We start from the raw sequence: 24,575 nt of genomic DNA on the forward strand, positions 1-24,575 counted from the left end.
GTTTGTGATTATTAGGCATTTATAAAGTCCTATGAGATACAATACTGCATATTTATTATGGGCTGTTATATGTTGGGGGGGGGTTCAGATAAAGAACTGGAGTCAGAACCTTTACAGTTTGCTATTTCTGGGTGAAGATTGGGTCTGATCTGAAACCTAATGACATCAATGGAAGAACTGTCATTTTCTGTTACGCTGGAAGGACAGGAGAAACTGGATGTGGTTTCATTAGGTCACAACTTTATTCTTAAATGTCCGGGAATACTTGGAAGATAAAAGTGTACAGTGCAGGTAATTTCAAAATCATTTCCATATATACCCAGGGGGCTTCTATCAGCCCTCCACCTTAACCATCCTGGTCCCCAGCCAACCCATTGCTGGGACCTCACCCCCCACCTCAAATGAGGGTGAAGGGGAGTGTGTAAATTAAGGGGAGTTGGATCGCTGTCATACCAATCATAAGAGCCCCAACCCCTGCATTTTCTTTCCTTTAAAGAATACCTCCTGTAAATCTTTTACCAATCCATTTTATCTGATCACTGTATCCCTTCCCTATGGAGTACCTGCCCTGGACATCCACCCTACATTTACATAATGAGCTGCGACATCCTACCCTAACTCCCATTTCAAGTTCACCTCAGTTAAGCCCCCCTGGATCCACTGTGGGGAAGTAAAAAAACAGACAAAAACCACTTTGCCTTGGCCAGTCTGGCGGTGAGGTAAAATGCCTTCCCAGTCGCCCATGAAAGGAACTAGCACAGTGCCTACAGCAGTTCCTGTTATTTCACCACTTACATGGTTGGGAGGGTGGGTGCTGCTCTGTCTTATCCAGGCTTTTCTTGCACCAGTATGGACCTATGCAGTCCTCCCCCTGCCCTCCTGCCTGTCTTCTGGTCACCTGGGAGGGAAGGATAGGTCAGCATCCCCATGCGCACCTGGTCTTCAGCTGCAGCACAAAATCACTCCCTAGTTCTCACACACACTTTTTCCAGCAAGCCAGACAATGGGCCCCCACCACTTAATCTTTAGTGAGGTCATTGTCTTTAATGGGCTTTGGAACAGGTCCATTATGAATTTGCTTGAGTTCACTATGCTTCTCTGCTAACTGCAGTCTGTCTGCAAAAAGGGAGCCTGGGGCCAAAGTGATAAACAAAACACCATTTCCATTTTGAACACTGGAGCACAATGAGTTCCCAACATTCCACACAAAAAGCTCTGATTCATTCCCATATTGTATCTTTTTCTCTCTTCCTTTCATCTGAGTAGGGAATCACCACTATGTAGGTAACCACTCTGTCACTGTCAGGCTGTGTTCTTTGAAAACTCCATCAAGCTAAAACATTGCTCTCTTTAATCAACACTCCCCTCCCTATCACTGTTAGTTAAAGTGCAGGATCTACACTGGATATTGCCTACTGCTTCATGGCAGCCACTCTAATTTTCATACCTTTCAGTTGTTGGCAAAAAGCTATTTTTATACCTTCCAGAATGTGAATGGGACTGAGGATTTTACTTTGAGTCCAAATGGATCATCTGGACTCCTAACTTTGTACAGTGTTTTGGGAATGTGTAGAGGCAGAGGAGCCCCTATGACTTGGTTTTGCTCCCCTTTCTCTCCCAGCCTAATAGGAAAATAACAAGGCCTTCACTTAGCAACATTTCTTGAGTACTATTTGTTAATATATAATCCAGGAAGAGGCAGAAGGAAAAACCTCTCAAAGTAACAAGCTGAAAAGTCAGTCGTACTGTGAAAACAGTAAGATTTTCCAAACATTTCCCAAGCAATTTCCAAATACACAAAACAATCCCCTATAGCCACTTTCATGCAGTCTTGGATCATTCTTCCTGGAGTGTTAACAGAAAAAAAAAATAACTGGCACATTCTCTTGTTTTTGAAACAGAGCCTTAGCAGAGTACTCCCTATGCACTCACGCACATAACCATGACCCTCTACTTACTCTCCAAAAAATACATATTTTAATGAATGTACTCTACCTTTTAATGTTTGCTTCATTTTTAATTTCTAAACTGTCATCCATTTCTTCTTTGTCTTTCCTCATGCAACCCCCTGCTCCCGCCCCCCCACAAGTCAGATCCAACATTTATTGAAGTCAATAGAAAGACCCCATTTATTTCACTTGGGTTTTGAGTCAGACCTATAACAAATATAGTTTTGAGAGAAAATGTAAAATGTGTTGTGTTGAGAACGAATGGAATGTGTGAGGGACCAGCTGAGGGAGGAGAGTAGTCTAAGAATGTAGCTAATGTGTGGTTAGTAGTTAGAGAAATGAACCTTGATACTATGAAAAGCAGTCTTCCCCACTCTGCAGTACTCCCCTCCCCAGCCTTTCTTCACCATATGTCTCCCTTCTTTATCCCTTTCTTCATCTTTCCCTACCTTCTTTGCTTGTTTTTCCCCTACTTTTGTTCCCAGCCTCTAGTGTTAATCCAGATGTTTTTGTTCTGCTCCTAATTTTGACAGTGACCGCAGGGTGTTGAGTGTAGTGATTTGCTAAACCAGGTGAGGCTAGCATGAAGAACTTGAACCAACGAAAGGGACAAAAATACCTGTTACTTGTTTCTACCCTGTTGGTATCACTGGTACTGGCTGTTGGGAATATTCCATCAAAATGAAAAATGTGGTGTATCATGTGAGTCTCAAGACACTGAGTTCATCATGGGAGATCATGTCTATTCAGAGGGAAGAATAGTGACATGAGGCAACAGAACTACAACTCCCATGGGGTACTATGGCATCCTGAGGCAGAAAGAGTTTAATGTCAAACTGACTCAAAATAATTCTTTCAATATTCGGGTCGGCTATGAGTGTCATTCTCTGCTCTCTATCCTTGTGTTTACATTCATGCTTGAATATGCTAAAAGCAATGATGGTTCCAAATATCATCATGTAAAGCAAAGTTTCAGTGTGTCCAAACTGCCCTTTACCCCTTGATACTCCTCCTGTGTATTAGTGGACATATTCAGTCTCTGATATTTTCTGTAGTGTGCATGCACTAGAGTGGCTGAAGGGTCCACAGCAAACAGGAGATGAATTAAATCATGCTCATCGTTCTTTCTCGGGGCCCTCATTGAGCCCATACCTGAGGTCTTGTCTATACTATTGCTTAAGTTGATGTAACTTATGTTGCTCTGCGGTGTGAAAAAGCCAAGCCCCTGAGCAACACAAGTTACATTGACTGACGCGCTGCCCACACCAGCACTGAGTTGGCAGGAGACCCTCTCCTGCTGACATAGCTTTCCCCTCTCATTGAGGTGGAGTAATTATGCCGATGGGAGAGTGCTCTCCCATTGGCATAGCATGTCTTCACCAAACGTGCTACAGTGGCGCAGAAGCATCGGTGCAGTTGTGCCAATGTAGTGCAGTAGTGTAAACTAGCCCTGAGACAATTTCCATATTTAGTCTACTCCCCTTTTCTGATGGTGGATTTTGTTGAAGTTCAGGTACAAAAATACCTGTTGTTTCTTTCTATCCTGTTAGTATCACTGGCACTGGCTGTTGTTTGAGTATCAATATTAGAACAGGTTGGGAATTTTCCTTCAAAATGATTTTTGACAAAAAACGCACTTGGTGAAAAATCAAAATTTTCCACAGGAAAATTTTTGTTTTGCCAATATTTTTCAATTTCCCAGCCAGAAAATTGAGATGTGGTTGTATCGTGTCTCAAGCCATGGAGTTCATCGTGAGAGACATGGTCTGTCCCACAGGAAAAATAGTGACATGAGGCACCTGACCTACAACACCCCTGGGGCACCAGGGCATCCTGAGGCAGATGTAACTGAATGTCGAACTGATTCAAAATTAAACATTTTGATTCCATTCAACTAACTAAATCAAAATCATGAATGTTAAAACATTTCATTTTAATAAAAAAGAAACTGAAATAAAATGTTCCCACTTTGCCAAATCTAAATTTTTGGAACTTTCTGATCTGTGAAAAATGTAGCTATTTTGAGGTTTTTGTTTTGACGGGGGGGGGGAAATAAATTTTGAAATACTGGAATTTCTGATGGGACACAAATCTGATTTTCGCTCCGCTCTACTCGATATGTTTTAGAGAGAGTGAGCTGGTTTGGATAAAAGCCATAATGTTAGGCATAAGTTTAAGCATCTTACTGAATCAGTACCATAATACATTTTTAAAGTAATGAAGTATGAAAAAAAGATGATGCTTTTTGCAAAAGTAGAAGAAAAAATCCATAGTTAGTTTAGAAGCCTCAAACTATCTGATGATTCTATATGTACACCACTAAAGATTTTACTAAAAACAAAATAATCTATCCATTTCATTTTATCATAATTAAGGAACCTATTCTGGCAAATAGATAGCTCAGTAATTCTAATATATGGGTTGGTCAGAATTAACCATACAGGTATCCTTTGATAATCGTTCAAGTTCAGGTTGATGCCATGATGTAAACACTCTTTCTATTTACAGAGTAGCAGCCGTGTTAGTCTGTATTCACAAAAAGAAAAGGAGGACTTGTGCCAGGAAGTCATTGCAACAAAACATTTCTGACCAGCTCTACTATTTGCCTGTATTTCCCCCTAGATGTTTGGATATTTGATCCGTTTGGTCAATTAAGGCAGCTAGAGCCCTAATTATATTTTTTTTTTGCCAGAACAATCTTCTGAAACCAAAGACCATCAAAACCAATGGAAGCACTCATCATTGACTTGAATGGGGTTTGGATCAGAGCCATAACGTTCTGACATCCTACAGAATATACAGTAAAATTATGGAAAAACACATATACTGAAAATAACATAAGAACAGTCATATGGGGTCAGACCATGATCCATCTAGCTCAATATCTAGTCTTCCAACAGTGGCCAATGCCAAGATCTTTAGAGGGAATAAACAGAACAGGGCAGTTATCAAGTAATCCATTCCCTGTCATGCACCTCTAGTTTCTGGCAGTCAGAGGTTAGGGAAACCCAGAAGACAGGGTTGCATCCCTGACCATCATGGCTAATAGCCATTGATAGACTTATCCTCCAGGAACTTATGATATAACAAGATGAAAAATGCTTAGTAACTTAATATGTAAGTTTTATTGCTACTTTATCTATTGTACTGTTTGTTAATGCTAAAAATGCTCTCTCTTACCATATTTTCATCCATCTCTCTGGTGAATAAGGGAATTGTATAGCAACAGGTACCTTCATAAATAAAGTTTCTTGCATGTTCCACTTGCCATTACAGTGCCAAGCTGCCTGTAGCTGCTTTTTACATTAATGTGCACAGAGGTTGCTGCTTCCCAGGAACCTGTTACTTGTCACTTACTAGCCAAGATTTCCTTTATAACTCAGTCAGGAGTATCAGGTATAGGCTCAATGCCCTGCAGTGAACTAGAACAGACTTTCATACTGTCAGCTGTAATGATATAGGTATTCTTTTTCATGGAATAAAAGTTAATAGAATTCTTTCCACATAGGGTATAAAATCCCAAAGAAACTGCTTGCATACATAAAAATAAAAAATCTTCAAATAAAGACTACTACTGAGGTATTATTGGTTAAAATAAAACAAAGACATTTATCACCCCTATGTGATCATTCTAAATGCGAAAATGTTAGCATTCTTTGATTTGATCTATGCAGTTTAATTTATTACTTCCTGAAAATACTAATATAAACAGGGGATTGTATCATTTTTATGAATCAATCATAGTAAAATTTTATTGTAGTATGTTTAAGCAATTAACTGACACACTAATTGACTGCACTGTGTGTTAAAAAGAGAAGCCAAAAAAATGAGAACTGTTTTAATGGAGCAAAGCAGTAAGAAATACTTTCCTGCCAAGCACTGTTTCCTTTGCAATAAGCCCTTGTGAGGGGACCTAGCCAGAGTAAATATTTTCCCCACATGAGGAACAGATTGTGTAATAATGTGGCTGAATCAGAACAGTGCTGGTCCCAAGGTTACAAAACAAAACCTTTCCCTCTCTTGACATTTTTTGTACTTATCATAGACTTAGATTTTTGTTGAATTCGTGCCCTAAATCTTCAAACTCCCAGTTCATAGGTTACATTGAATGAAACAGATGCCAATACTACTTAGCCTTGAAGTTGCTCTGTGTCTCAGGTACACTGAAAAGCTTTTGGTGCTGCTCTACAGGGCTATTGGAGTAATTTCCCTTGGCACTCAGAAATCTAATCACGACAAAAAGGTGATGTTTGGCCTTTGCTGCTTTTGAACGTACTTAACTACATAGGATTAAATATTGTTCCTGGTTTGCCAAAAAAATGTGAATTAGATCTTTATACATAATTCAAATAAAGCCTTTTGAGATTGTGCTTATTTTTTGCAAGATTAATACCAGCTGTGATCAGTGAAGTCAAACTTCAGCACTCTAGTCACTTCTAGTTTTGAAAGTCCAATAGATTCAAGAGAACAATTGGCTACATTAGGAATACAGAGCCAGTAATGATACTTTTTGGATAATTATGATGCTAGTGTTCACATGCAATTGCTGAACTTAAATGACTCAATCTTAAAAAAAAAAATTGTTGGTGGCAGGCTTACTACTCACATGTCTACCAAAGGAGTTAACCCTATACTTTAAAGTAATCATCCTCATTTAAAACATTGTGACAGCAGCAGCATATCCATGATTACATTGATATAAAGTAAAGGCACACGGTCTGTGTAATGATAAATGGCCTGAATCAAAATCCATTGAAGTGAATGGAAGATTCCCATTGACTTCAACGGGTTTTGGATCAGGCCTGAAATGAACAATCCTTTGAGCCAGTGTTATGCTGGATGGAAAGCTTTGGGTCTGTGCTACATGAGGCTTTCAGAAGGAAAAAGACATGCTGCACCACAATCAAGTGGATGGGACAGAGAGTCCAGAGACCTGAGTTTCATTCCCAGCTCTGCCACTTGTAGTTTGTGATTTGGGGTGAATTACTTGAACCTCTTGGTTCAGTTTCTCATCAGTGAAAGTAAAGTAATAATACTTTCCCACCTTTGTAACTGATCTATATGTCTAGGTTCTTGCATAATATTCCACTGCACTTCTTTGCCACAGGGATGAATTTGGCCCAAAATACACTGATTTTAGGTTTTATGTATTTGTTTTTCCTCCTCTCCTTCTGAATGGACTAGTCCCACTCAGGCAGCTGAACCAAGGAACCTCAGGTTCAGAGTAGACTACTAAGAGAAGGACCAGCTGAAGAGGGGAAAACAAAAATAAAGTACTCAGGAATTCTATTCATCATATAAACAAGCTCCTTAAAGTCAGTCAAAATTGTTTTTTGAAGATGAGAACAATATTGGAGATATGGTAATTAGTGGAATGGAAGATGCTGGGGATGATTGCATTGTAAATAATTATGAAGCACTTCAGTGATTATTATTGTTGTGTTCACGGTCCTGACATCATCCATCTGTTCAGAGCTGACCCATACCACTCACAAGTTGATACCTCTCATGGACAGAGTGTAAGAGGAGCCCTGATTATATGCTATTACTATTTCAGACTAATAAAAAACTAGATTGTGACTTGGAACAGATGCTCATGCCAGGAACTAACAACCCATCTTTATGCCCCTATTCATGTGGACTGGACCTCAATTTAGGCAACATAAGAGGAAATTGGGATGTTTGCCTACGTGCTCCTTCTCTAGAGCATGAAGGCAAGAAGTGGAATGTGTGGGAATCCACCTTTACTTAGATCCACCTTTACTTTCTGGCTACATCATCTGAGGCAGCATGGATGGGGCCGTGATCTGCTGTTAGAATAGGCTAGCAGTAAATTACTAACTCGTGTGAGCAACAAGAAGAAGAACTGTAACTCAGATGGATGTCTGTGGCACAATGCCCCCAAGAGCTGTATTCCTAGGTTAGTGCAGCTTTTTCAGCACTGTTCCTAAAGTAACAATCTAGTAAATCTGTTTACTTAAAACAAATAAAGTAAAATATGCTTAATTTCTTCTTCTGTGCTTCTTAATGTTTTTTAATGGCCAGTAGTACTGATAATAAACTAACACACACACTCTCACTTTAATAGAGAAAAAGACCTGAAGAGCTCTGTGTAATCTTGAAACTGTGTCTCTCTCACCGACAGAAGTTGGTCCAATAAAAGATATTACCTCATCATTTTTTCTCATTTAACACAGTTTTTGTTTTTTTTCCAGTTTTTATATGCATCCATTCATGTGATCTGAACCTTGGAACGATTTGAAGTTCACTCTGTAGATGAACAATTACAAGGAATTTAAAATGCTCTGACTCTTTTTGTTGCTCTGGGCCTCATAAGGCTCAGCACAGAACCCCCTATATTTCAGGCATTTACAAACAGTAAAAATGCTCTGGCCTGTGACCTTGTTTCAGTGAAGTTCTTGTCATCTGAAAGAGGCATTTCAGTTTTGAAGTCACTAAGAAAAAGCTCTGGTCAAACACATTATTTGTCATGTTAATACTTCAAATGGCTCTTTATATAAGCTTATATGTGTATACAACCTTATAAATCCTGTGTTTGACAGTAGTGAAATGCCAGTAAGTCCCCACTCAAGCCTACTGAAGGATCCATATTTCTTTATTAACGTTTCATTTAGTAACCTTTATATTTAAAAATAATTATTTGTATTTTAACAGACACTTACAGATAGATGCATAGAAAAACTTGCTTGTTGTAATATGATAGATCAGTTCAAAAGCGTGATTTTTGTAGGGCATAGGAGTGAGAGAGTGCATGTTCAGTGTGGTACTATTATATATGGGTAGGTATCAATACACGGATAACATGATGCCATGCTCAAAGGGTTCAGTATAGTGTGATTTTAAGTTCTGGTCTGTTGCTAATTGTCCTTCTCATTTATATGTTGTAAATAGAGTATTGACTAGAACCTAGTAGTCCACAAACAGTCCTTGAGAATGTTGAACTCAGTTGTGATTCATTCCATTGATTTAATTTCTTAAACCAGACTCAATTCAAGGGCTTTCTTTAATGATGTCTAGTAATACAATGCATTTTCTTTCAGCTATTCATTAATATTTTGAATACCTATCACTTGGCTGTTGTGAAGGTTTGGGGGAATGTCTCCTAAATATCTGCTGGGACAGATCCTCAGCTGGCATAAACCATTTAGCTCCACTGAAGTCAATGAAATTATGCTGATTTATACTCGCTGAGAATTTTTCCCAGTACATATTTACGACTTGAAACTTCAAGATGTTGTGCACTCAAGCAACAGAATTACTCATAGGTCTAAAGCTGATCACATGCTTAACTTCTTTGTTGGATCATGGCCAGACTGCTTAGCAAGATCAATCTCACAGTAACTTTTTGAAAAAAACAAAACAAAAACATGAATCTCAATAGACTCCCACTGTTTTTGCCTCTGTCTAAGATGTTTGTATAAAATAAAAAACATAGAGCAAATACTATGCAACTCCACGGAAGTCGTTGGGGTTACCCAGGGGGTATACTAGTGCTGAATTTACTCTATTATTGTATTGTTTTTATATTTTATAACAAATATATCACCTCCTTTATTTTATTTTATTTTACCAGATCACTCACTTGTCTTGTGGTCATGAGGGTTTATCTCAAAACTAAATAAAATAAGAAACCCAATTCTGTGCTGCTGCATTGCAAATATATATTCTAGAGTGACTCACTTATCCTGTAGCAAATGTTTATAAAATGTGCCAATTCATTTAATCTATCTTGAATGTACAATTTCGTCCACTCCTTTAGCTCAAACACTAGGACTGATCTCTGAAAAACAAGCACACCCTGTAAGGGAGCTGAATAGATATATTTTGTTGAATTATTTTTCCTCCCAGCTCTAATCCTTTTTCTTAAACTATACTTTGAGTACCCAGAGTATTTTAAACCCTATTTCCTTCCATCCAATCACACCAAATAAAATTAAAAGGTAAGGGTTTGGGGTTTATTTTTTTTATTCACACTGGAATTTCTAGAAAGGAAAACATACATTATTTTCATCTGAAACTGTTACAGTAATATAATATTGTATTCTCAACCAGTAAATTATGAAGCTGTATTTTTGAAGGCCATCAGTTTAACATCACTTGAGAGCTTTGATTCATAACTATCTGGATGAAATCCAGTAATGACATTTTTGTGTACACATCTGTGCCAACAGATGCTGACACACCTCATTAAAAGAGTATGGATTAGTGTATATCAATTCATATTTCAGACTGCACAGAGAAGCCAGAGGTGGGGTAGAACACCTGAGTCGCCACCCTTCCCCAATTCAGTGTCCTGCCAGTTCATAAAAGCCAGAGATGGGAAAAGGTTCATTAGATCATTCAGTCAATGAAGGATTGTTCTATTCAGCTGAGCTAAAGAAGCAGTGATATTACCAGAAGAAATCAGGGACTCTTTTTTTCATCACCCACAATCCTTTGCAGTACTGCAAGCTGATGTATTAATTTAACGTGTAAAACCCAGTATTTTTTTCATTTATTGTGCATTCACCTACAGTAAACATTGAAAAATAACCAATAAGAGAGATGGGCAAGTCAGATCACATAAAACAAGGACCAAATCCTACAATCTGAGTCTCTGAATAAAACTCAATATAAACCCAAACCAATTTCTTCTGCAAGCTCATAATGATTTGAATACATTTTTCCCGACTTTGTTTCGTTATCATGTGCGTTGGCATGATATCAAGTGCGTTGGCTCTTGCTGAGATCAGAAACTGTAGAATGTGGAAGCCTGTTCTTATAGTTATTCCTGCCCAAGTGGAAGCAGAAGTTTTTGGAAATCTTGCAAAAACATTTTGCTGAATTTCTTACTAAGTATCTCTTCTGTGATAAGATGGAGAAGGTCTTACAGACCATATATTATACATATGGCTCCGTATTTGTTGCAGAGGTTGTGGAAGTCATGGAACGATGTGGCTGGCCCGGGGACCAACTGAGCAGCAGTCCTGGGGGTCGGTGGGAGTAGCCACAGCTCAGCGGCTCCGAGCACTGATCCTGGGGCGGACGGAGCAGTGCATGGACCCAGGCTCCTCCCCATCCTCCCCGGCAGCAGCAGGAGTGGCAGCGGCCCTCCCCGGGCTCCCCCCGCCCCCGGCAGCAGTGCTCTGGCCACAGCTGGTGCTGGTGGCTTCCCCCACCCACTGTTCCCCCTCCCTTACAGCACCCCGCCTACAATTCAATCAGGGGTATTTATGGTATAAGTCATGGACAGGTCATGGGACCGTGGTTTTTTGTTTCTTGCCTGTGACCTGTCCATGACTTTTACTAAAAATACTCATGATTAAATCTTAGCTTTAATTATACAGAAATAATTGAAGGTGTGTAACTCACAAACTCATAACTGTGTAACTCATGGCTGTCTCAACAGAGACGTCAATGATTCTATGGACATGGATTATCATACCATGAACAACTATTCATATTCATAATAGACTTTCACTGTGCAACAATCATTTATAAAATCCTATCTTTACCAATCCTTCAACCAAATCAACATAGGCAGTTTGTTGTATCACTATAGAGCCTGCTGATGTCAATGCAGCTCTACACAGACACAAATAAGTACCTGCACAGATTCAGTTTCAGAATTGGTACCATATTTTATCCTGTTAGAGAGAGTGAATATGCTACAGATTGTAGAGGAGCTTGTTCAAAAGGAAGACTGCAAACAGGAAGTTCCGTTTTAGTGGATAACTGTCATTTTTCTGAACACATCAGTATAACAAGAGTTATCAGAGTTATCTCCAGAAAGTGAGAGAACCCTTTTCTCCTATAATTCTGGATTCACCATAGCGATGATATAATTTTGTAATCTTGCTTAGGTTAAATCAGACCAGTCCTCCTCCCCCTCAGAGACCCCTGCTACTGTTACCCATTGGTCAGCTCATCAAATGACATTTCCCTTAAACAAATATTGTCAGGCCATTTTAAAAAAGAAATCATTTCTAATTTTTGTTTTTTATTCTTAGTAATTTGTAATATACCCCATAAGAAACTCTGTCATCTTCCATTTAGTAGAAAGATGTCTCTTTCACTCCACCCGTTTGCTACTTACTAAGAATAAGCAGGCAAGATTTGGCTTGTGACTTCCACATTTTATTTGAATGTTGATAATATTATAATTGATGTCAGCTTGGCTCTGGAATAAGGTTTGTCAGTTAAGTTGCATACCCTATACTATCTCATTCAGAACAATGATAATATTTTGTAAAGAAATTAATAATTATTATTTATTTATGTTTAAATTTTTCAGTAATATGATGTCAGATTTAACACAAAGATATTTTGAAACCAGAGAATAGTGAAAGAATTCCAAATATTCAGGACTGAATTTGCCAAAAAATAATAATAATGATAATAATAATAAAAAATAAACAAATAAACAAATACAATTTTGCAGTCTTCTGAAAACCTGGGCCTAACTGGAGGCCTGACCTATTATTTGAATATGCATTTGCCACAGTTGTGTGAGTAATTATATTAATTGTGCATGCAATTGCATGCATGCAATTATGATCATTTCTGCCATACATTTTAAGGTGAGGCATTTTTTCCCCAATTTACTTGACAGCATAATTTTAAGTTCTATCATTTTTCAGGCTGATGCTCCCCAGTTCTGTTTCATATGGATATTGTGTTTTCCACTGAACTTTTACTTCATTCTTTACAGTTTTTACTTTCAAGTCACCTTCCAAAGTTTAGCAAATACGTTCAGTAAACTTTCAGGTCTGAGGTAGTTTAATGACAAACTGAACATGCTGCAGAGGTTGCATATTAGTTTAAAGGAATTGTCAAGACTTATTAATAAAAAGAAGTAGATCAGATAGTCTCTGACAGGAATAGCATGCTTTTTGTGTGTGTCAAAAATGCTAAGCATTCTTCTTTTGAATACGATTCTTCCTTCATTGCATTGTAGTACTGGATGACCACATTGGCCCGTTCAATAACTATGTTACACTGGTTGTGAATGAAGGAGTACACAGACTCCACATAAGAATTTACACCCATATAATACTGTATGTGGACAAAACAGGTTAGAAATTTTGTCATATAATTCTGTGTGGCCGGCCAAAATGCATTATGTGTAAACACATCTTAGTGTATTATGATGATTTAGCAAATGGACTCATTTTACAAGTCACACTAGAATTAGTCAAATGCTAACAGAGTTCATTTTATTTTGGTAAATAGGCCTCACTAACCAAAAGTCTGTTTGTGGCATGCGTACTGAATAGTTTATTAAGGGTGTTGAACTAACATGAGCCTTGTACTCAAACTTTAATATATCCTTTGTACAATATGTAAGAATTGATTGGCAATTTATTTCTTATTCACTATTAAGAACACTATAATCCTGATATGAATGACAGAGGCTTAACAAAAATACAGTTACAGACAAGACATTTGATGTTATATGGAAGATCCACTCTACTGTCAGGGGGAAGATCGGACACCAAAGGATGAAAATATACAATTCCTTATAGATATAGTTTCCCTTCACAACAGAAATTAACAGGTGGGATTTTCAAAAGTACCTAAGTGACTTTCTAAACTCCCACCATACTTCAATAAATATACACCCGGGAAATAAAATTACTGTAAGAACAGTATAAGACATGAAAAAGTAACATGCAAGAGACTACACAAAGATGATGGATGGTCCAGTGGCTAAGGTGCTAACCTTAATCTCAGGCGGCAGATTCATTTCCTGTCAACTTTGCATTAGTCGTATAATCTATCTGTGCCTCACTTCCCCATCTGTAAAATAGAGATAGTAGCATTTCCCAGCCCAACAGGGGTATTATGAGGATAACTGCATTCAAGATTGTGAGGTACTCAGATGCTATGGTAATGGGGACTACATATGTATCATAGCTAGACACATACATATCTCCAGTACTAGAAAAAATATTTCATATTATAACTTTATTTTTATTATGTTTTGATTTTCCAGTGCAACAATAGCAAGTCATTAAATATACAAAGTAATAACAAATGTATCACACATCCCCCCTCTTCCCCGCCATCAGAAATACTAAGAGAAACATCCATTAGGCAATAGAAACAGAGAGTGACTTTCTCCGCTCAAGAGAAAGTTTTGGCAGTTACAGATATTCAGTAGGAAGGCAATCTAGTCAATAATGCCAACTAAATTAAATGTGCTAGCCAATACCCTATGCTGTAGTCCCTTTGAACTGCCAGAATGATACAAAGGGGCTGTACAGCTGTCCTAACTGGATAGTTAAGATTTCCCTCGGCCTGGGGGGAAAAAAATCCAACTAGTGTAAATTCAGCATTGCCAGTTCTAGGCCACCCCCTTTTCAGCCCCTGCAGTAGAGGGAGAATGTCAGAGGAGTGCCTGAAGGAAAGAGTCTTTCAGAGCCCCCCATTTATCAGCCAGCATAAGGAAAAGCAATGACCCCACCAGGCCCAGGAATCAGGGGAGGGTGAAGATGGAACAGCCACCTGCACCAGCTGCAGCTAGGCTGAAACTGAGGAATAGGGGACAATATTCTCAGTGATCCAAAATATAATTAGAATCCAATTATTATATCCACAAATCAATATTAAATGTTAAACCATCCCTAAGGTACTTGCATATCATTCAAAGGATCAGTGGAAGCAGCATCAACAAGTTCCTGTTTTCATAGAATCACAGAAGATTAGGTCTGGAAGAGATCTCAGGAGTTCATCTAGTCCAACCCCCTGCTCAAAGCAGGACCAACACCAACTAAACCATCCCAGCCGGGACAAAACTAAATTTGTCAAGCCAGGCCTTAGAAACCTCTAAGGATGGAGATTTCACCATCACCCTAGGTAACCCATTCCAGTGCTTCACCTCCCTCCTAGTGAAATATGACACACATTGTGTGTTATTGGGCATGCCACCCAAAGCCAAAGTTTGATCATTTAAAATCTCTTTCAGCTGATTAGGACTCTAAAGGCAATAGATTTTGCTGTCAAATTTTATCTGACAACCAGGATAGTAAAGTTGAAACTCAACCTTGGTCTGATTAATTTGAGAAATGAATGCAATCAAGAGCTTATGATGTTCATAAGCTCTTGATTTAGTTGGGGATTGATCCTGCTTTGACCTCCTGAGGTCCCTTCCAACCCTGATATTCTATGATTCTGTGATTCATGATTGGCTGCATAATATCTGGCATATCAAGATATTATGACCACAAAAGAGTTTGATGGCCAAATCTCAGAATACATTCCCTGCCCACCATTACAATCAAATAATGAATATTTTCATTAAAATATATTGCTGACTTTTTTCTATCTATCTATAGGTGTGTGCACCTATGTCCACACACATCTATGTTACTTTATATTTCAGAGTGTTTTATGGCTCCCTCTGAGTCCCATATAGCCATTTGTTCTTTCAATACTTTAAACGAGGATCTCCCTCCTACATTTTCCATCCATCCCTTAGCAGCTGTGGATGATGGAGGAGTGGGTTTCCATTGGCTAGTGTCTGGGACTTTGCCCTGGCTGGTAGGTGAGAGAATAACACTACAGCCTACCTCCTAATATAGATTCTTCTGACTCTGAGGTGAGGCTAAGCAGACAGATTCTGGTGGAAAGAGAGTGGTGAGCTGCAGTGGCTGGACACCCACTTAGTGCAGCAACATCTTGGCTTTGCCTTTTATCCTTCGCCAGTGTTGCTGGGGGGTTCATTATCAAGACTATGTGGTGCATCTCCCCATGCATATTAGAGGTCCTGCTGCTACCATCAAAATAAAACCATTTTTGTCTAGATTATCAGGCCACTATGCACAGTGACAGTCTGACTGTGGGGAGGTTCAGTGAGACTATTCTTTGGAATTTCACCTGAAATTTAACATGCCACATGTAACTGGCTCATTTTATATACAAGTCTGTTGTGGGGAAAATCTTTAGATTTCCCCTCCCTGACAAGCCACCTGGTGCAAAAGTGGAACCCAGTTACATGTCCCTTTCCAACTTTATAATTGGTTGACTTTAGCTTATGGTTTCAATTCCATCTTCACAAAGCAACAGACCAGAGGAAAAAAGAGAGAGAGAGAGAGAGAGAGAGAGAGAGAGATGAAAGCAGAGGTTGTCCTTCACACATCTGAAAGGATGGTTCTTTTAACAAGAAGCATGCAGTAGTCCCTCCAAGTACCCTCTGATTAATCAGTCCCATAGAGATGAGCCGTAGCTTTATAAACAGAAAGAGAAAATAATTCCCAAAATATTTTTAAAACATTTTCAAAATATTTTTTCTATTACATATCATATTTTATGTATATGCCACATAAGTGGTGAGGTAGAAAGGTTTTATCCGTACTTCTTTGGGATTCACCCATCATGAATAGTGTGCAAACTAATATGGATAAAACTTTAAAAACTCATTACACCATGATACATTATTTTCTCTCTTTGTATATCATATGTATATAAAGTGTGTGTGCGTATGTATGTATGTATGTTTCTTTTGTTTTCCATACGAGCGGTTCGAAATCTAAGACTTAATGCTTAAGTCTCAAATTAATCCACCTTTCTAAAGCTATATAGAGATCAAAGGAAAATGGGAAATTGTTGGCATATTTGGCAGATCATCTACAATCGTCATTAAAAAGAGAAGGATTATGAAAGTGTGAAGATTAATTACTTATATTTTAAAAGGGCATATTCTGTTTTTCATGGTTTTGCTTTAAAAGCATGTTTTGAATAAGGTTTCTGTTGTTCTAGAAACACTAGATTCTTTTGCACTAACAGTTTTAGATTGTCCTGCCGTCATTGGTTAGCAGCAAGGAAATAATATTTGACTAGATTAAGATGCACAATTCAATATTGAAAATGAGCATTCTAGCATCTTGTATTACAGCTTGAGGAGCGGCTTCACTAAATTACTTAGTGCCTATAAGTGTCTATCTTAGTTCTTTCATAAGTACTCATGATCACATATGACATTGACCCTGAAATCCAAATTCAAGATGATTATGTGAAGAGTGATCAATTTTCAATGTAGCAACAGAGCAGAAAATGCAAGAAAAAAAATAGTCTCATGTGACTTGGCTGAACACTTCAGAGCTGTGTCTTTAAAAAGTGAATTGTTTATGATGCCGATTAGGCACTCTTCATATTTATTTTAGAACAACAAGCTCACTGCAAAATCTTTAACAGAGAAAGACAGAAATCATGTTGTTGGTAAGATCCTGATAGATAACCTTTGCTTTCAGATTGCTAGATAGCAGCTGTAGCCCAAGGTGCCTTCTTTCTATACTTACACATTCTTATATGGCTCCCATCACCATGGTATCTGGGTGCCTTTTTTCATCCATGTCTATTAAAGAGTTTGCTCTATTTCCTTTCAAGTAGGGACTTCTCCGTGTATTTATTCCTTCAAATGTGGATTAATGCAATGGACTTCATTTGGGGCTGCAATTGCAAAGCACTACATCTCGTATAGAATTTGGCTCTCCACTTACCTGATCTTGTTTTTTCTGTGATCATATGACAGGTATGCTTCATAATCTATGCTGGCTGAATTTACCTGAGACATCTTCAGTGTGGGTTAATGGGGGGGGGAGAAAGAAGGTGGTCATTTGAGGAAACAGCACTAGATTCACTAATGAGGTATATCAAACTTGATGACAGTGGGAATAAAGCTACACGAAACCTAACGTGCAAGAATCCCTACAGAAAGAGACAGAAGATGCATCAATAGAAGAGAGAGAGAGAAACCCAGTGATAACCCCAGAAGGAACAACTTCATAATCAGCTAAATTCTGACCTCATGTATACTGGTGTAAATCCAGAATAACTCCATTGGCTTCAACGGGATAACTAAGATAAGAATCTGTTCAGAAGTGACGGAACAGAAACTAAAATTGAAATACTTTCTATTTATGCTGAATATTTGGCATTGTTTACATTTTATTACCCTAGTTTACCCAGGATATGCAATTTATATTTTGAACTGAAGTATATTAAATTGGAATCCCTGAAAATGATAGGTCCTAATTAGAAAGAAGGTGAAGCAATAGCACTGCTACAGTGTCAGAATTAGCACGATATTTGAGAACAATGGGCCAGTCCACTAACCCGCACACCACCCCAGGTTTAAGTTTCAACATCGTCCTTTCCTCCTACAATAAATCTGACAATATTTCATAAACAGATGGAGGAAGTGGTGCAGAATGAGAAAGTGATCTTCATGTTACAAATAGTGACAAATGATAACCAGTGGCTCAGATCCATCTGGCAGCACTTTTACTCTCACCCTTTTACTCTGCCTTGCTTCATACCCCTTTCTGCTTGAATTAGTTCGGGTAAGGCACCAAGTGTAAGGGAGTTTGTGGGTTCAAGTTAACAGTACTTTCATTGTTTTGGGGAGAGCGATATGAGTTTCTGGATGGCTCCCCACAGATACCCCCCACAAATTAAAAGGGCAAAGTTGGACTGGAAGTGTATTTTGAAAAATGTTCATTTGCTTGTATATAATTCTTATGATGTGTAGGAGTGATTTATGTATATATTGGGGAGAGTGGATATTCATGGCTGGTCTTAGAGAGAGTGAACAAGGATATGCATAACAATGTGTGTGAGCTTGCTTTACTGTCACATTCATGTAAAAGGGGGAATGGTTAAATTAATCGGGTGTGGGTTCATTTGCAGGATAGGAATAGCTAGGAAACAAGTTTCTCAAAAATGGCTCAATTCATCCTTATAATATACAGCTGGTACCTTATGAAATCAGCTACCGTAAAATTGCAAGCACAGTAGCTGACTTTTCAAAATACTGCAATGTGTGCTGGCTATCAGTCAGCAGGCTCAAGTCTATATTGCTTCATTGTTACCTTTATTCCGGTCTCCTTTGCTTGGGGCAAAGCAAAAAATTAAACTCTCCCTAAACAAAAATGTCTGATGTATTTTCATCTTTCCCTAATAATTTTAAAATGCATGTTTACAAATAGTCTGGTAAGTGGGTCTTTTTACTTCCATGTACTTGTTGTCGGTAGCTACCGGTGTGGTGCTCTGCTCTTGTTTGATGATGATAACAGTCGGCTGCGTGCGTGTTCCTTCTGTGTGCTGCCCCAGCTCTGTGCAGATAGCTAACACAGCAGACCCCGAGAGAACCCCCAGAAACCACAGACGCTAGTAAGGTACGGAGGAACCTGAGCCAGGTTTATTGTCAAACGAAGCACAGTAATAGTTCCCTATAGACTCTACAGGGCATACTACGAATTTGTGCTCCCTGGCACTGGATACAGCTCAGTCAGTGGCGGGACACTCCACTGCCCCCTAGGCTGGACAAAGATGTGCGCTCCCGGACCTACTTTTATACAGTTGCAGGACAGATTACTCATCATAGTTCAAATGAATCTATCCATCACGTTGTCCTTTTGACCCTGTCTTTAAGATGCACCTGCCTGTTCCTTGTTATGGTTGTGGAGTGTTCTGATGCCGTCTGGGCTCAAGTTCCTCTCATTAGCACTTATGTGTGTGTGCACGTGCTTCTAACAACCTTTTCTTGCCAACTTCTGTGAGTGGGACCTGCCTCTGGCTCACAGCCCAGCTTTGCTTAACATTGCCTGGAAGTACTTTGATTCAGGCTTCAGGCCTCAGTCTGGGCCTCTGATACAAGAGTTTATGTTTCAGGGTCTCCTCTTACTACAGAAGTGACAATGTTTCTAATGAGGACTTCAATACTGAATATTTAGACTACATCCTTGTTTTTACATACTATGTATTTTTTCATATTCACATGTATGAATCAGCTAGCAATGTCTCTTACCTTCCTATTCTTGTGCTTCTTGAGAATTTCCCTCTTTACTGATACTGAGATCCCAAAACTGCTAGCTGCTCTGAGTAGGCAAATGTCTGTACCCATTGAATCAGTGGGGCTCCATCTGGGCACAGTGGCTTATCTATGCAGAACAGAGTTATGCATGCTTGCTAGGAAACAAAGTCAGTGGATTAAGTTCTGATCTAATTTATAGAGATATAAATCTGGAATAAGTCCACTGAAATCAATGAAGCTACTCTAGATTTGCACCAGTGCAAATGAGATCATAATTTGGCCCACTGAGTTTAAACAGTGCTCGTAAAATGTGTTATGAACTTTTTCAGAACATAGGAATGGCAATACTGGATCAGACCAGTGGTCCATCTAGCCCGGTATCCTGTCTTCTGACAGCAGCTAATGCCAGAAGCTTCAGGACAATTATCACATGATCCAGCCCCTGTCATCCAGTTCCAGCAGCTGGCAGTCAGAGGCTTTAGAGACACCCAGAGCATGGGGTTGCATCCCTGACCATCTTGGCTAATAGCCACTGATGGACCTATCCTCCTTGAACGCATCTAATTCTTTTTTGAACTCAGCTATAGTTTTGGCCTTCACAAAATCCCAGGCACAGCATTCCACTGATAGACTGTGCATTGTTTGAAGAAGCACTTCCTTTTCTTTGTTTTAAACCTGCTGCCTATTAATGTCATTGGGTGACCCCCGGTTCTTGTGTTGTGTGAAGAGGTAAATAACACTTCTTTATTTGCTTCCTCCATCCATGATTTTATAAATCTCGATTGTGTCTCTTTTCCAAGTTGAATATGGAAGTTGTTCCATACCCCTACTCATTTTTTTGCCCTTCTCTGTACCTTTTCTATTTCTAATATATCATTTTTTGAGATAGGGTGACCAGAACTGTATGCAGCATTCAAGGTTTGGGCATACCATAGATTTATATGGCGGCATTATTATATTTACTGTCTTATTATTTATCCCTTTCCTAATTGTTCCTAACATTGTTAGCTGTTTTGACGGCCAGTGCACACTGAGTGGATATTTTCAGAGAACTATTCACAATGACTCCAAGATCTTTCTTCAGCAGTAACAGCTAATTTAGACCCCTTCATTTCGTAAATATAGTTGGGATGATGTTTTCCAGTATGCGCTACTTTGCATTTGTCAACAATGAATTTCATCTGCCATTTTGACAGGTTTCAGAGTAGCAGCCGTGTTAGTCTGTATTCGCAAAAAGAAAAGGAGTACTTGTGGCACCTTGCTCACGAAAGCTTATGCTCAAATAAATTGGTTAATCTCTAAGGTGCCACAAGTACTCCTTTTCTACCTGCCATTTTGTGCCAAATCACCCAGTTTTGTGAGATCCCTTTGTAACTCTCTATGTGCTTTGGACCTGCCTATCTTGAGCAATTTCATCTGCAAACTTTGCCACCTCACTGTTTACCCTTTTTTCCAGATAATTTGTGAATATGTTGAACAGCACTGATCCCTTACAGATCCTTGGGGGACCCTGCTATTTACCACTCACGAGTCTGAAAATTGACCATTTATTCCTGCCTTTTGTTTCCTGTCTTTTAACCAATTACTGACCCATTAGAGGAACATTCCTCTTATCCTGGGTCTGCTTACTTTGCTTAAGACCTTGGGACCTTGTCAAAGGCTTTCTGAAACCAAGTACACTATGTCAACTGGATCACCCTGGTCCACATGTTTGATGACCCCTTCAAAAACTTCTAATAGATTGGTAAGGCATGATTTCCCTTTACAAAAGCCATGTTGACTCATCCCAGAAAATCATGTTCATGTATGTGTCTGACAATTCCGTTCTTCACTATAGTTTCAACCAGTTTTCCTGGTATTGAAATTAGATTTAATGGCCTTTAATTGTCAGGATCACCTCTGGAGTCTTTTTTGGCTTCACATTAGCTATCCTCCAGTCATCTAGTACAGAAGCTGATTAAAGTGATAGGTTACATATCACAGTTAGTAGTTCCGCAATTTCATATTTGAGTTCCTTCACAACTCTAGGGAGAAAGACACCATCTGGTCTTGGTGGCTTATTGCTGTTTAATTTGTCAATTTGTTCCAATATTATTTCAGGTAAACTTGAAGGAGATTTATTTATAAACTGATTATCAATAAGATGGTATAATATCATCTGAGTCACTAATAGCGAAAGAAAGGATTAATGCAAAACTAAGAACCATAAGTGAATCTTTTTCATGTCCAAATACTGGATTTCATCTAGTTAGATAGTCTTCTTTTGTTTATTTATATTTACAACTGAGTTTTCCCTGAACATCTGAGTTTCAGCTGAATGTGATAGCAATTGGTCCTTCACATAGGACCAATGTGAGATTCTTAATCCAGGTCCCTACCGTTTGGTCCCTTCAGTAAATTTGCTACCAGAGCCTTAATCCTTACAGTCTCCTCCAAAAATGGATTTATCTTCCTTTCCTATTTTTTCCGAAGCAAGAAGTTCTGCCCTCTGGCTTCACATTTTTATCTTGGCTTACAGCTTTTCTGACTGTTGTCATCTCCTGCTTGTTTTTGCTACTTTTCCTACAGACTGGGAAGTTTGGTGGTTTATGACTTCCTGGTGTGAGGTGAGCATCACAAAGTGGTGACAAGCAAGTTATTAGTACATAACAACACAGTGCATTATCAAATCCCACTGAATTTTAGTAACTTCTGAATGGGAATGATAGCTTGTAATAATATGACCCATCATGTGCGATTCTGAGAGATGACTCTAATGTTGCATGCCACCAACACAGCAATCATTCTGTGGATTACACTATATTAGCATTCCATTGTGCTTCATTGATCAACATGTGAAAAGTACTTCTCCTTCCACATGGTGCCTCACACATTTCATCTTGAAAGTATATCAACATTTTTTGCACTCCCTCAAATGCCAGTAGAGAAAGATGCCATACTGGCACAGAAAAAAAAAATTAATAAAAACTGGCAGTTGTTTCAAGGTTTTTAGGTCTTTGGTTATCACAAGAGCTTGGCAGAAAATGAATCATGACAAAGTCGAAATCATGAACATTTTTGCAAATTGAAAATCTGAAAAAAGTTTTGGATCAGGTCAATAAAAATGTTTTGTCTAAATAATATCAAAGTGTTTCATTTTGATTGACTTTAACCTTTTTTTAACTATAAATTAACAAATTGTATAATGAAAAATCAATTTGACCTGAAAAACAAATGTTTCATTTATAAAATGTCAAAACATCTCATTTCAACAATTTTGAAACTTTTTTCAAAATATTTTTAAAATGGGAAATTTGTTGAAACTGACCCTTTCTTGTGAACAGGTTTCTGTTTCAACAAATCAGAATTTTCTAAATGAAAAAATGTATAACTAAAACAATACCCAAACAGCTCTAGTTTTCACATTTTTAGTAAAGACTACCTGTCCAATTCCAGTTTGCTGCTCTCCTAAAAATTTAATATCTTATATTGTTCTAGGGTAGCAATTTTATCTTGCACAACTTGTATGGTAAATAGAGTTGGATTCTGATGTCTATAATTTGCTTCTACATGCTTGCCTAAACTTTTACATAACCTGATTTTAGAATGAAACCCCATGATAACATTGCATTCACAAAACATTACAGTATTGTAAATGCCTGTTTTATAGCTATACTCTTACCTAGAGGTGTGTGATCTGAATGTCACTATACATAGAATTCAGTGTGAAAAATTATTACAAATGGATTATTCTGGTACGTCCTAGATACAGTACTACCTATAAAACTAACACTGCCAACTCTGCTCCATTCTCTGTACTAAATGACAAATTTGGACTATCTGATAATGAAATCTAATGGGTCCATTTTTTTAAAAAAATGGACTCCAAGAAAATTTCCATTTGGGGAATTCAGTAGGAGATTAATTCAGTTGAAATTGGTATGTCCTGTAGGTCAGTCCTTGGACCACATTTTTCCCCCCCAATGGTATATTAATGACATACTGAAAGTGTGCTCAGAATCAAATTTACTACCCTGAGCAGATGATACAGCAATTCTTTATTCACCTAGGTCAACTGCCTCCTACCATACAAAAAGTGCTGTCAGATCAAAAATGCTGAAATATCTTGTAGATTAATATAAATACCTTAGACTTACAGTTGACCAAAGTTTGTTCTGACATCTTGCATCCCATTCACCAAGAAAAATTACATAGGAGTCTGAAGAATTCCACACAAAATATTCTAGAAGTTTCACACAAATTAGAATGTTTAGAATTTTTCAAAAATCATAATTTTGATTAATATAGAAAATATTCTCATTGGGGTGGCAAAAAGAGTACATGATGTTGTAATAAAAATGGTATTATATATATAAATAAATGAAAAGAAAATATTAAAATAATTTTTCAGAATCTGCTTTCTTAGTATTAGATTATGCAGAGTAGCCTTTTGTATTTCTCTTTATAGGATATAGTTTCTCTATTTTCAGTTCTCTCTCCTTTTCCTTAAAAACACATACACATGCACGCACAAACACACACACTTTCTACATATCCATTTTTAAAATAATAATGATATTTTGCATTTATATAGCATCTTCCAGTCAAGGATCTCAAGGCCTTACATATATTTTTGACAAAAAATTTTAAATGAAAATGAACAAAAAATCCTGTTTTCTACTGGAGAAGTGGGGGACGCATTCAAAATAATTTAAACATGACAGAAAGTAATAATTTCTCTTACTTTTCCAAAGGTAAACATTTTAAAAAAGTTTTAAAAGGGTGAAGAAATCTTGAAAAAACTACAACAAAATTTCTGAATGAAAAGAAAA

The 24,575-nt window shown here is 38.1% G+C and overlaps 1 long non-coding RNA gene across 2 annotated transcripts in view; it reads right to left on the reverse strand.

Annotated features, from left to right (window-relative positions):
* The window catches only part of LOC122465944, a 31,236-nt gene extending 30,354 nt beyond the window's left edge, over positions 1–882 (reverse strand). For both annotated transcript variants that reach the window (XR_006291099.1, XR_006291098.1), the window contains exon 1: positions 796–882. This is a non-coding gene — a long non-coding RNA (uncharacterized LOC122465944). The remainder of the gene's footprint in view (positions 1–795) is intronic.
* Positions 883–24,575: the final 23,693 nt, after the last annotated feature.

This window comes from Chelonia mydas, chromosome 5 (genome assembly GCF_015237465.2).
Source record: "Chelonia mydas isolate rCheMyd1 chromosome 5, rCheMyd1.pri.v2, whole genome shotgun sequence".
NCBI classification, from domain to species: Eukaryota; Metazoa; Chordata; order Testudines; family Cheloniidae; genus Chelonia; species Chelonia mydas.